The 12,889-nt window shown below is 35.8% G+C and overlaps 1 long non-coding RNA gene across 1 annotated transcript; it reads left to right on the top strand.

Annotated features, from left to right (window-relative positions):
• The first annotated feature begins 4,061 nt into the window (after positions 1–4,061).
• LOC130589747 (uncharacterized) lies at positions 4,062–6,593 on the top strand. Its single transcript, XR_008967388.1, has 3 exons — positions 4,062–4,896; positions 5,529–5,585; positions 6,369–6,593. It is a non-coding gene; the product is annotated as an uncharacterized LOC130589747 (long non-coding RNA).
• Positions 6,594–12,889: the final 6,296 nt, after the last annotated feature.

Raw genomic sequence — 12,889 nt, 5'->3', positions numbered from 1 at the left:
TGGTAAGGGACCACAATAAACCCTAATCCCAACAACAACAACAACAACCGCAACAATAACACCAATAACCGCAGACCTGAGCGTGTATATCGGTGTAGAAAGTGCCCGAACAACCACCTGGTAAGGATTGTGAGGGTAACAAGGTTGAATGCCGGGAATGTGGGAAGATGGGGCATAGAGCCTATGAATGCTATTCGAAAAACAAGCTAAACCCCAATGGCCAAAGGAAGGGGAACTATGGGGACAAGCCCCGAAACGGAAATGGTAACGGGAATGGTAACGGGGGAGGTAATTACAATGGGAATTCTAACTATTCCAAGCCCGCTACCAATACCAGCAACCAAGTCTCTAATGTAACAATGCAACTAGTTCCCAAGATAAGGGCAAAGGGAAGCTGTACATGATGACGGCGTGAAGAAGAGGCTCGTAGAGACGTTGTCACGGGTACATTTTCTATCAACTCCACTCCTGTTAAAGTTTTATTTGATTCTGGAGCATCCTTGTCATTTATTGCCCATGCAACTGTTAGAAATTTAACATTGGTCGAGTCTGAGTCGATTTCTATGCCTATAGTCATTCCATCTGGGGAGACTGTTAATTGTTCTAAAAGATTCCTAAAAGTGCCATTAAAGATAGGTGAGGGATACTTTCCCTCTGATCTGATAGAGTTTAACTTATCAAACCTAGATATCATTCTGGGGATGGATTGGCTTGGGAAGTACAGGGCTAAGATAGATTGCGATGCGCAAAAAGTGGAACTAAAGGACCCTTTGGGGAAAAGAGTGTCATATAGGAGGATACCTCGAGAACCAGGAATTAAAGTTATCAATGCGTTACAACTTAAGAACTACGTAGACAAGGGTTGGCCCCTATTTATGTGTTCAGTGAGAAGAGTGGAGGATGATCCGTTAAGGCCTGAAGATGTGCCCATAGTCCGGAATTCCAGGATGTCTTTCCTGAGGAAATACCTGGTATGCCTCCAAGGAGAGATGTAGAGTTCACCGTTGACCTAGTACCTGGGACTGGACCCATTTCGAAAGCCCCGTATCGGATGGCTCCGGCAGAAATGAATGAGTTAAAGAACCAGTTAGAGGAACTTCTAGACAAAGGGTATATTAGACCTAGCATGTCGCCATGGGGAGCACCCGTCTATTTGTGAAAAAGAAGGATGGTAGCTTGAGGTTATGTATAGACTACCGGGAGTTGAACAATGTCACTTGAAAAACAAGTATCCATTACCTAGGATTGATGATTTGTTCGACCAACTTCAGGGTGCGGGGATGTTCTCCAAAATTGACTTAAGGTCTGGTTACCATCAGTTGAGGATTGTTGATCATGATATACCTAAGACTGCCTTTCGAACCAGATATGGCCACTATGAGTTTACGGTTATGCCTTTTGGGTTAACCAATGCACCTGCAGTTTTCATGGACCTTATGAATAGAATTTTCCGACCCTACCTAGACAAATTCGTCGTAGTGTTCATAGACGATATCCTGATCTATTCTAAGAACAAGGAGGAACATGAGATCATTTGAGGGTCATTTTGCAGACACTTAGGGACAACCAACTTATGCAAAGTTTTCGAAATGTGAATTTTGGTTGGAAAGAGTGTCATTTTTGGGTCATTTTATCTCTAAGGAGGGTGTATCAGTCGATCCTGCGAAAATCAAAGCCGTGAGTGAATGGCCTACTCCAAAGAATGTCACGGATATACGAAGTTTCTTGGGTTTAGCCGGTTACTATAGGAGATTTGTGAAAGACTTCTCCAAAATAGCAAAACCTATGACAAACCTGATGAAGAAGGATTGTAGGTTTACCTGGAATGAGGACAGTGAGAAGGCCTTCCAAACACTCAAAGAGAGATTAACCTCAGCCCCTGTCCTAACCTTGCCTAATGGGAACGAAGGATATGATGTGTATAGTGATGCATCCAAAAATGGGTTGGGTTGTGTTCTGATGCAAAACGGGAAAGTTATAGCTTATGCGTCCCGACAGTTGAAGCCATATGAAGTCAATTACCCAACACATGACCTAGAATTGGCCGCCATAGTATTTGCACTCAAAATCTGGAGACACTACCTCTATGGGGTAACCTGCCGTATCTTCACCGATCACAAAAGCCTTAAATATATCTTCACCCAGAAAGACCTCAACATGAGGCAGCGCAGATGGTTAGAGCTCATCAAGGACTATGACTTAGACATCCAATACCATGAGGGTAAAGCCAACGTTGTTGCTGATGCGTTAAGTCGCAAGTCTAGCCATAGCCTGAATACATTAGTCGTTGCCGACAAACTTTGTGAGGAATTCTCTAGACTTCAGATAGAAGTTGTTCATGAAGGGGAGGTAGAAAGATTGCTGAGTGCCCTAACCATCGAACCTAACTTCCTAGAAGAGATAAGGGCGAGTCAACCTGGGGATGTGAAACTTGAGCGAGTCAAGGCAAAGCTTAAGGAGGGCAAAGCAGAGGGGTTTGCGATCCATGAGGATGGAGCATACGATATAAGGGTAGGTGGTGCGTGCCACAAAAGTGTGAGAATGAGAAACAAAAGATAATGAGCGAGGGTCATAATACGACGTATTCCGTCCACCCAGGGGGAGATAAGTTGTATAAGGACCTCAAGAAGATGTTTTGGTGGCCTGGTATGAAGAGAGAGTAGCTGAGTTTGTTTCCAAATGCTTAACATGCCAGAAAGTCAAAAGTGAACACAAGAGACCTCAGGGAAAGATTCAACCCTTAGACATTCCGACATGGAAATGGGACTCGTATCCATGGACTTCGTTGTCGCCTTACCTAGGAGTCGGGGAGGCAATAATACCATTTGGGTGATAGTGGATAGACTAACCAAGACAGCAAGGTTCATACCTATGAAAGATACGTGGAGTATGGAAGCCTTAGCCAAGGCTTATGTGAAAAATGTCATTCGATTGCATGGAGTACCCACAAGTATAGTATCAGATCGAGACTCTCGATTCCTGTCGAATTTCTGGAAAAAGGTCCAGGAAGCATTTGGTAGTGAGCTATTAATGAGTACAGCCTTTCACCCAGCTACCGATGGTCAAACAGAACGAACTATTCAGACCTTAGAGGACATGTTGCGAGCATGTGCTTTAGAATACCAAGGGTCATGGGAAGACCATTTGGACCTCATAGAATTCTCATACAACAACAGCTACCATGCTAGTATTAAGATGGCACCATTTGAAGCGTTGTACGGGAGAAAGTGTCGTAGCCCTTTGTGTTGGAACGACATCAGTGAGACTGTAGTGTTAGGACCTGATATGATTCAAGAGACGATGGATCAAGTGCGAGTCATTCAAGAAAAGATTAAGACTGCACAGGACAGGAAAAATCCTATGCGGACCAGAAGCGAAGGGACGAAAATTTCGAAGTTGGGGAAAAAGTGTTGCTTAAGGTGTCCCCAATGAAAGGAGTGATGCGATTCGGGAAAAAGGGGAAGCTAAGCCCTAAGTTCATAGGACCCTATGAGATACTGGCGAGGGTAGGGAAAGTTGCTTATCGCCTGGATTTACCCAACGACTAGAAAGGGTCCATAACGTGTTTCACGTATCCCAACTCCGGAGATACGTACCTGATGCGTCACATGTCCTTGAACCTGAAAACGTAGAGATAGACGAAACTTTGTCCTATGAGGAGAAACCTGTCCAGATCCTAGACCGCAAAGTGCGAAGTACGAGGAATAAGGACGTCAGAATTGTCAAGGTGTTGTGGAGAAATCAAACTACCGAGGAAGCCACATGGGAAGCCGAAGATGCAATGCGTCTGAAGTACCCTGAGCTTTTCCAAGAGGTACGTGAGTTACGGGGACGTAACTTTTCTTTTAAGGGGGGAAGAATGCGATAGAATTTCGCGCTTTCACCCTAAAGTATGTTAATTATGTTGATTATGTTAGTTATATGCTAGTTATGTGTGAAAATTGCTTATCTATTGTGTGAACGTTAGAAAACGCTTGTGAAATTTGGGACTTAGAAGTGCAAAAGATCGTCGTTAAGACGGGCTACCTCAAAGTTTCGGGACGAAACTTTTTTAAGGGGGGAAGCCTGTAATACTCCGTATTTTTAATACTAATTTCGTACTAATTAAGAAAATATAAAAGAATTAATAAAAAGGTATTTTAATTTTATTTACAAGTTAATAGGAATAAATTATTAGTAATATGAATTTGTTAGGAATTTCCGGAATTTTAAAAGAGTAACCTAATCGACCTAGGGTTACTACCTTTTGGAAGGGAGTATAAAAAGGAAAAGAAGATGGAATTTCAGAAAAAAAAAACCCTAAACCCTTTCTTCTCCCTCTCTCCCAGCCGACTTTTCTCTCTCCTCACTCTCTCCTCAGCCGATTTCTCTCTCTCCCTCTCTCTCAGAGTTTTCTTTCTCTTTATCTCGGATCTCTTTCTCTCTCGCTGTTCTCCCTCTTTCGGGATTTCTCTCCTTGTGCTCTTCGTCTCCCTCGCCGTGTTGGTGCGAAGGGTGTTCGTGGTTCGAGTGCGCAGGCGAGGAGGGTCGAGATTCGGTGCGAGCCGGTCGCGAAAGAGCGGTTCGAGGGTTTTGTGTGGTTCGAACGGTGCGCAGGCGTCAAGGGTTGAAAGCTTGCGCGAGTTCGTCGAAGGGGTCGAGTTGTGCGCGAAGGTGTTCGAGGGTAGTGCGCCAAGCTAAGGTGAGGGTGCGCGAGAAATCGCGTCGTGCGAGTGTAGCTGCGCGACAGGTTGCGAGAAGGTTTGTGTGAGCGTGGTTCCGCGTCGTGCGAGCGTGGTGGCGCGACGGATCTGGGTCGCGCAAGGGGGTTTGGGCGACGGAAACCGGTTTCGGTGTTGTGCGCGTGTGTGGTGTGGTTTTCGGTCGCCGGAATTCTTTCGCCGGCGATTTCTAACGGTATAATTTTGTACTTAACTTAGTATGTCAGTTTATTAATTATTCTTATATTTACTGTTTCGTAGTTAAGAAAGGTTTGTAATTATTAATTAATAATTAGAGTTGTGTAATAAATTATTAGTTAAGTTATTGTTCTGTTTTAAGTGAAAATTTCTGGTTAGGTTTGTAATTGGAATAAGTTGGAAGTAGGAAAATTGTGTATTATTATTAGTTACATTATTATCGTTTCATGAGTAACCTGTTTCATGAAATCTGACTTTGGACGTGTGACTCACCCTTTGGACATGGAATTTACCCTTTTGGACATGGAACTTACTTTTGGACATGGAACTTACCTTTTGGACATATGACTTACCTTTTGGACATATGACTTGACTTTTGGACATAAGACAGGCTGGACTTATGACATTTTGGATGGTAAAACAGTGGACTTGTTACTAACTAACTTAGTTACTCACTAACTCTGACTTCTAAAAGACGTTAAATTCACTAGATTAGAATTATAACGAAAGTTCTGGAATAAGGTTTTAACTATTGCGTAATTCGAATCGTTAGATCGTTATGGTCTTAGTACGTAGTAGTTGTTAGTGTTATCAAGGACGTAACACTAAAGCTTTGTTTTAACGATTTAGGTCCCAATTTCATAAGCGGCTCGTTCTATTAAGTCAGCGAAAATTCTCCGTTACAAGGTACGTACGCGTACCAGTTTACTTTCAAAGCTTAGTATCATGTTTAGGTTGCAGTTCATGTTATTGGAACCTAGTACCATGATAGGGAACATTTGATTGTGATTGTTTGGTTAGACGTTTATAACGTGAAATCAATATGATGCATTGAAATATGTTGCATTGAAATGCGAAGTTCTATCGTAGTGTAACATCAGCATTATTAATCTGATCTATAGAGTAACAAGAGTGTTACTAGGGATAAGATTGAGTTTGGTAATTAAGAGAGTATGTAAATGACTCCTTAAAGTTATAAAAGAATGATTGGTAATAAAAGAAGATTATGGCGATACTTGTAGTTGGACTCCCTACAAGTATAGAACAATGGGGGGAGTGTAGGACTTGTCCTACACTCCTACGCAGGCCTACTGTGACGACAGTAGTGTCCTTATATTTTGATAACTCAAGTAGGCGGAAGGTTCCGTTCGATCTTGGGGGTATGCATACTAAGGTGATGGGTGTGAGACGGAACAAAACCGTATTTGCATTTCATCTAATAGACCAAGTTGTCTATTAAGGATTCAGTAGCCCGTATGATTCTAGTGAGATGACGGTGCCCGTTCGATGCCAAATAATGAAAGATTAAAGGATGTGAGATAACGTAGGTTCATATAACAGTGGTAATGTATGCATCATTTATGTTCATATAGTTTCAATGGTTCATTACGTACTCAGCATAGCTGACCCTGTGTGTTATTATGTGTTTGTTGTCCTGTGATGAACTATTGATACTTCAATGGGGAGCAGACTAGGTGAGCTGGTGCTGCTGCATGACATCAAGCATATGGGGGCTAGACTGTAGTTTGAAGTTAACTTTTGGTTTGATCATTAATGAATTTTATAGAACATTATTACATGGTTTGAGTTTGAATAAAGAGGGGTCATCTATGATTCCCGAGTTGTAATTACATTTTCTATTCCGCTGCAATTTGGTTTTGAGACAATGAATTTGAGTTACCATATTTCTAATTATGCCTTGCGTTCCATCGCGGCGGTAACACTCCCAAAGTCGATGCGACGTAGCATTAGACGTGTATGGATTTTGGGGGTGTTACACTACGCCACTAGATGTTAAAGGCATGACACTGCCAACGTTGAAATTCAATTTGTAGTAGTACTAGTTTTCCACCCGTGCAAAAATGCACGGGAAGTTTATTTTTTTGATTTAATTTTTATATCAAATAAGAATGTGTATATATTATGTTATACATGGTAAAACACTGCAAGTTTGCATGTAGCATTTATTAAAGAGGAAACACGAAAAAACCCTTTTATCTCAACGAAGTGAATGAACATCACAAATGAATTATTAAATGACAATAATAATAAGAGTATTTTAAAAACATTTTGAACCACGTCTTTGTACTATACATTTGTGGTAACATTTGAGTTTTCACGTTCTTTATCAGCTATTAATGTTTTCCAAACCCTTTTTGCTAATAACTCTTGATATGACAATATATATTTAAAATTATATAATACGTCCCTTGAAATAATGGTGTATCTATATTTATATAAATATGAAATGAAATAGTATAAGCATAAAAGTAGAGCAGGCAACCAGCAAGTTGGGCTGGCAATCAGTTCAAGTTTGGTTGGATTTGCTTTCGGGTTTACTACACATTTAATAAACAGGTTGAAATACTCAACCCTGACCCGACCTATTTGATAAGTGAATTACCCGTTGAACCCATTTAATCATAATTAGTATTATACAAAAAATTAATTATTTTCTTAAAAGTATATATGAGAGAGTTCACTGTTGAAAGTATGCATGTTTAATATTTCTTATAATAATTGTGACCAATTTTAGCAATATTTACTTTTTTAACACAAATTTTAGATTTATCAATATATTTTTCGAGAATTTTCTACATATATGTAAGTTAATAAAGTCAAAGCATGTCAATTTCGAGTCGAAGATGTCAACCTCAACCTACCTATATAATCAATGTGTTAGAAAATCGGTCAAAGTTCCGACCCTAACCTGCTTATTTTGGGTTAGGTTCGGGTCGTATTTCGTATTGAGTTAGCTTTTGCAAACCCTACATAAAGTAGTGACATTATAATTTACACTGTATAGTAAATGTAAATTGACAAAAAATTAAAGAGAAAATACATTTTTCAATTTATTTATTAAAAAAATAACATGTAACTCATCTTATCAAATAGACAATAAATTTCATGTATATTGTAATATATAAATGAATATATATTGTAATGTATAAATTTTTCTTATAATATATATAAGAAATGAATATAGAAATATCAGTTATTAATGTTCATCAAACGCTTGTTGCTAATAACTCTTGATATGACAATATATATTTAATATATAATACGTCCCTTGAAATCATGGTATATATATTTTATAATATGTAATGAAATAGTATAAACATAAAAGTAGAGTAGGCAACCAAGTTGGACTGGCAATCAGTTCAGGTTTGGTTGGATTTGCGTTCGGGTTTACTAAACATTTAATAAACAGGTTGAAATACTCAACCCTGACCTGACCTATTTGATAAACGAATTACCCGTTTAACCCATTTAATCATAATTATTATTATACAAAAAATTCATGTATATTGTAATATATAAATGAATATATATTGTAATGTATGAATTTTTCTTCTAATATATACCTAAGAAATGAATATGAAATATCCTACACGATATTATGATCTTGTAATGAGAATCGTATAAATTAAAATGGGTTTAACCTTAAACAAAATAACTAAATGGGCTTGTTATCAAAATGATATAATATTGTATTAAGAATAGTCTAAAATTGGCTTACAACCGTGCGATGCACTATACTGAAATATAAATTATCTATAATAATCAGTATTATTATTATTATCCATATAAATGATTAAATGGTACTAAGTTAATAGCACATACATTGCTTAGGTTAATTTAATTAACTTTGAGTAACATTTAGTGATCAAACTTGTTCAAACTCGCTTTAAGCTCACATAAATTTTCTTACAATGAATCTAATTGTTTATATCAATATTGTTACATATTAAAAAAAATCTATTCCCCTAATGAAGCATGGTTTTCATTTGCGGGTCAGCAAAATATGTGCTGATAATTAATATTAATAACATATATCTAAGAAAAAATATGAAAACCCAAAATATTTCAATTTAGAAATTAATATTTTGTGATATTTACATTAGAATCATGAAGTGATCATACACAACTAAATATTGAAATAATTTAAGAAAGATATAAATGAGAAATAAAAGATTAGATGGCTTTTAAAATTTGTTACTATTGACTTGCGAAATAATTTACATCTTGACTATTTGAGAAATAATTTATATTAAGATTATCTGGACCCGTGCATAATGCACATGGATTTTTTTTAGTTCTCAAATAGTTTTTTTAATTCCAAAATTATTGGAATGACTACATTTAAAATTGAAAGATTATAAATTGTAAATTTATATTTCATGATATAATCTTTTCATTAGGGCTGTCAAAATTAAAGCTGATCCAATATGATAACCCGTCTCGAATCTAACCTGAAAATTTCGGATTTGGGTTAAAATTTTGAACCTGAAAAAAAAGATGGGTTATCCCAACCCGACCAGAAAAAATAATGGGTTAGGTTCAGGTTGAATTTTTGAACTTCAAAACAATCCGAATAATCTGACTTTGAAGTGGGGTCAAATTCAAGGCAGACCAACCTATGTTTATCTAACTTGTATTAGACCAAACTCGTTTCTTGAATATTCTAAATTTGATTAAGTTGGCATTTGAATTCAAGACTCACTCAATATGTTGAATTATTGCAATGATTAAATTTAAAATCAGGTCATTTTGGGTTGGTTTTGGGTCAACCTGAAATCGAAAAGGTCGGGTTCAAATTCTAATTTTCGACCTGAAATCAGAATCAAGTCAAGTTTGTATTAGGGTAAGTGACCCGAAATAGAAATCAGGTGAACTTGAAATTAATCCAACTCGAACTTATTGCTCCCCTACAGTATTAATATAGACAAATGACACGCAAAGATAATTATTGTATACTACAATAATATCTAATAATAATGTACTCTACTGGAGTAATAATTCAGCAATATAAAAAGTTGTGAAAATTATCAATTCCGCAACTCCAAAATAAATTGTCTACATTATAAATCAAAATCTACGACTACGGGTAAGTTACATAAATGGTAATGTAAAATGGTAAGTTATATCAATATTAACATTGTTTATTATTAGTTAGTAACTGTGCAGGAATTATACACAAACTAATATGATTGTAAAGTACTTCCATTTGTTGAGTGAAACTTACCAAATTTATAAGATTGTAATTGATCCATTTTACACGTGGCACTAAAAAAATGAGAATAAGCATAGTGATGACATGTGGCGAAATGAGTAATAGCTTGACACATAAGCAAATTTTTCTAGCTTTATATATATACTAGGTTTTGGACCCGTGCATAATGCACGGGAACTTTTTAGTATAATAAGAATGTTTATATATTACGTCTACTTGCTAAAAAAAACTTTGTGTTTAAGAGAAATACACCTTTATATACATTTTAAATTGTTTAGAGATACATGATACTCATATATTTTGGAAGACTTTTTTTAGGGCAAACAGAATTTATTAAGAAGCTACTTCCTCCTTCTTTTTCTATTGCAACAATGAGATTTTTACACTATTCATTCACCACCTTTTTACTATTTATTGTGGTTTTTATGCAAGAAAAAAATAGTCATGTGAGATCTTGTTAGATTCGTCTCGATATATATACTTTCAAGTGTTTCAAAATTTGTGTAATTTTTACTAAAAAGTAATTAAAGACGTTAATAGTTAAAGTGTGCATTGGCAAGTGTGAAACTCAATTTTTACAGTAGAAAAACAACGGAGGAAGTATAACATAGTCAAAAGCAACTACATCATCATAAGCAAACGCCAACAACACCTTTGGAGGAACATTGGAATTCCAAATTCTACACTCCGATAAAATAAAACCGCCAACAACATCTGTATGGGAATTCTTAAAAAAATTAATAATGATGGCCTAATTTAATAAAATACTTACCAATTTTGGTGTAGCTCCACACAAAGCCATCATTTAAGGTTGAGATGGCTAGGTAAATTAAGGATCTCAACCGCACAAAAGAAAGAGATTTACACGAACTTTGTCTTCATCCAATTCCAGTGAGGGGTCAATTGTCTCAGAAACCCTCTCCACATTATTGTCTTCATTTTTTTTCCTTGAAATGCCTTAAAGTATTAGAATTCCCATGTTCTTTCTCATAAATTAGTAGTATTAAACAATTTTTACTCGTGACTGAGAAATGGCAACATTAAATTGGCCATGACTAATAATTGGTCTCGGGAGATACAAATTTAATATGCGATAAGATTGTCCTTGAATTTTAACACACACCAACAAAAAAGCCTTTTTCGAAACCTCATATGAAATTTTTTCCATCTAACGAATGAGTACCATACGGTGTATAAATACCTTATTCCCCATTGCTACCTGAAATGACCACAATTTCGATGATATATTATATCATACCTTATTCCCCATTCCATCTGACAGAATAAGTATCATATGGGGTTTCCCCGCTTTACTTTTCTCCTAAATACCTTACTCCCCGTTGCTACCTGAATGACCACAATTTCGATGATGTATTATGTCATACCTTATTCCCCATTCCATCAGACGGATCGGAATGAGTATTATACAGGTTTCCCACTTTACTTTTCGCCTCCAAAGACTACCCCAAGTGACTCCAATGGCCCACCATTAACCTTAATTCATTAATTTCTTCCTACAAACAATTTTAGAATACATTAAGCCAACAATAGTTTTAATATTCATTAAGACTAATTTAGAAAATGATAATGTTGTTAGTAAATAAATATAAAATACGCATACTTGTATAATATTTGTGTATTTTATAGGTTCTCTATATGATTTACATTTCATATGTTATCTTTTACAACAAAGAAAAAAGAAGTTGTCAAAACAAAGTGCATAGACAAATTAACAACTTTTCCAATTCAATAACTTTATCAGATGTTTTCACAACAGTTTCACTCTCTTATAAACCAACTAAAATTGAATACTTATAAATCCCTCCTTAGACATATAAGCTTGACAATTAACTCATTTTATTGATTCACCTTTCTCAATTAGTGTCGCGATGCTCATCAGATATCTCTCTTTCGAGTCTAATATCCATACGATGTATGGTTTACAAATTGTACATTACTTTTATAGAAAATAATAAGATAAATCATTTCCACTTTACTTTTCGACTAAATACCTTGTTCCCCGTTGCTATCTGAAATGACCACAATTTCGATGATATATTGTATCATACCTTATTTCTCGTTCCGTCTAACACAATGAGTATTATATATGGTTTTCCAGTTTACTTTTTGAATCTGAAAGACTACCCCAAGTGACTCCGATGGTCCACCATTAACCTTTACTCATTAATTTCTTCCAACAAACAATTTTAGAATATTTATTTCCTCATAGAGGAAATAAGGTTATTTAATGGTATACCATATGCATATCTATTTTAGAGCTTCTTCTAACAACTTATGAATTTGTTATCATTTCCCACCAGACGATCAATTAATCCAACTGGCAAAAGATTATAAATGAATCCAACAAAAGTTTTGATATTCATTAAGACTAATTTTGAAAATGATAATGTTGTAAGTAAACAAATATAAATACGCAGTACTTGTATAATATATGTGTGTTTTATATAGGTTCTCTGTATGATTTACATTTCAATATTATCTTTTACATCAAAGACAAAAGAAGCTGTCAAAACAAAGTGCCTCGGCAAATGCACAACTTTTCCAATTCAATAACTTTATCTGATCTTTCACAACCATTTCACTCTCTTATAAGCCAACTAAAATTGAATACTTATAAATCCCTCTTTTGACATATAAGCTTGACAATTAAGGGATTACTCTTTTTAATATTTATGATTTTAGTTCCTTAAATTAAGGGACTGCTATGAGATAATTAAAAATTGAGACATTATAAAGCAAACTGTCCATAATTCAGATTGCTAATGTCAAATTTTCCTTTTATTTATTTGATTTAACTTTCATAAATGAGTTTTGTAGTAAAACTTTTGATAAGATAGATAAAGATATATAATGCAACATTATTACCAATCATCTTACCCCCAAAAAAATTGTTATTTTTCTTTTACAATGGAGTCACATATTGAATAGCATCAATAGAGGTGCAATTATTTTGTGT

This window comes from Beta vulgaris, chromosome 8 (genome assembly GCF_026745355.1).
Source record: "Beta vulgaris subsp. vulgaris cultivar EL10 chromosome 8, EL10.2, whole genome shotgun sequence".
NCBI lineage: Eukaryota > Viridiplantae > Streptophyta > Magnoliopsida > Caryophyllales > Amaranthaceae > Beta > Beta vulgaris.
This window is presented reverse-complemented; position numbering and strand designations above follow the sequence as displayed.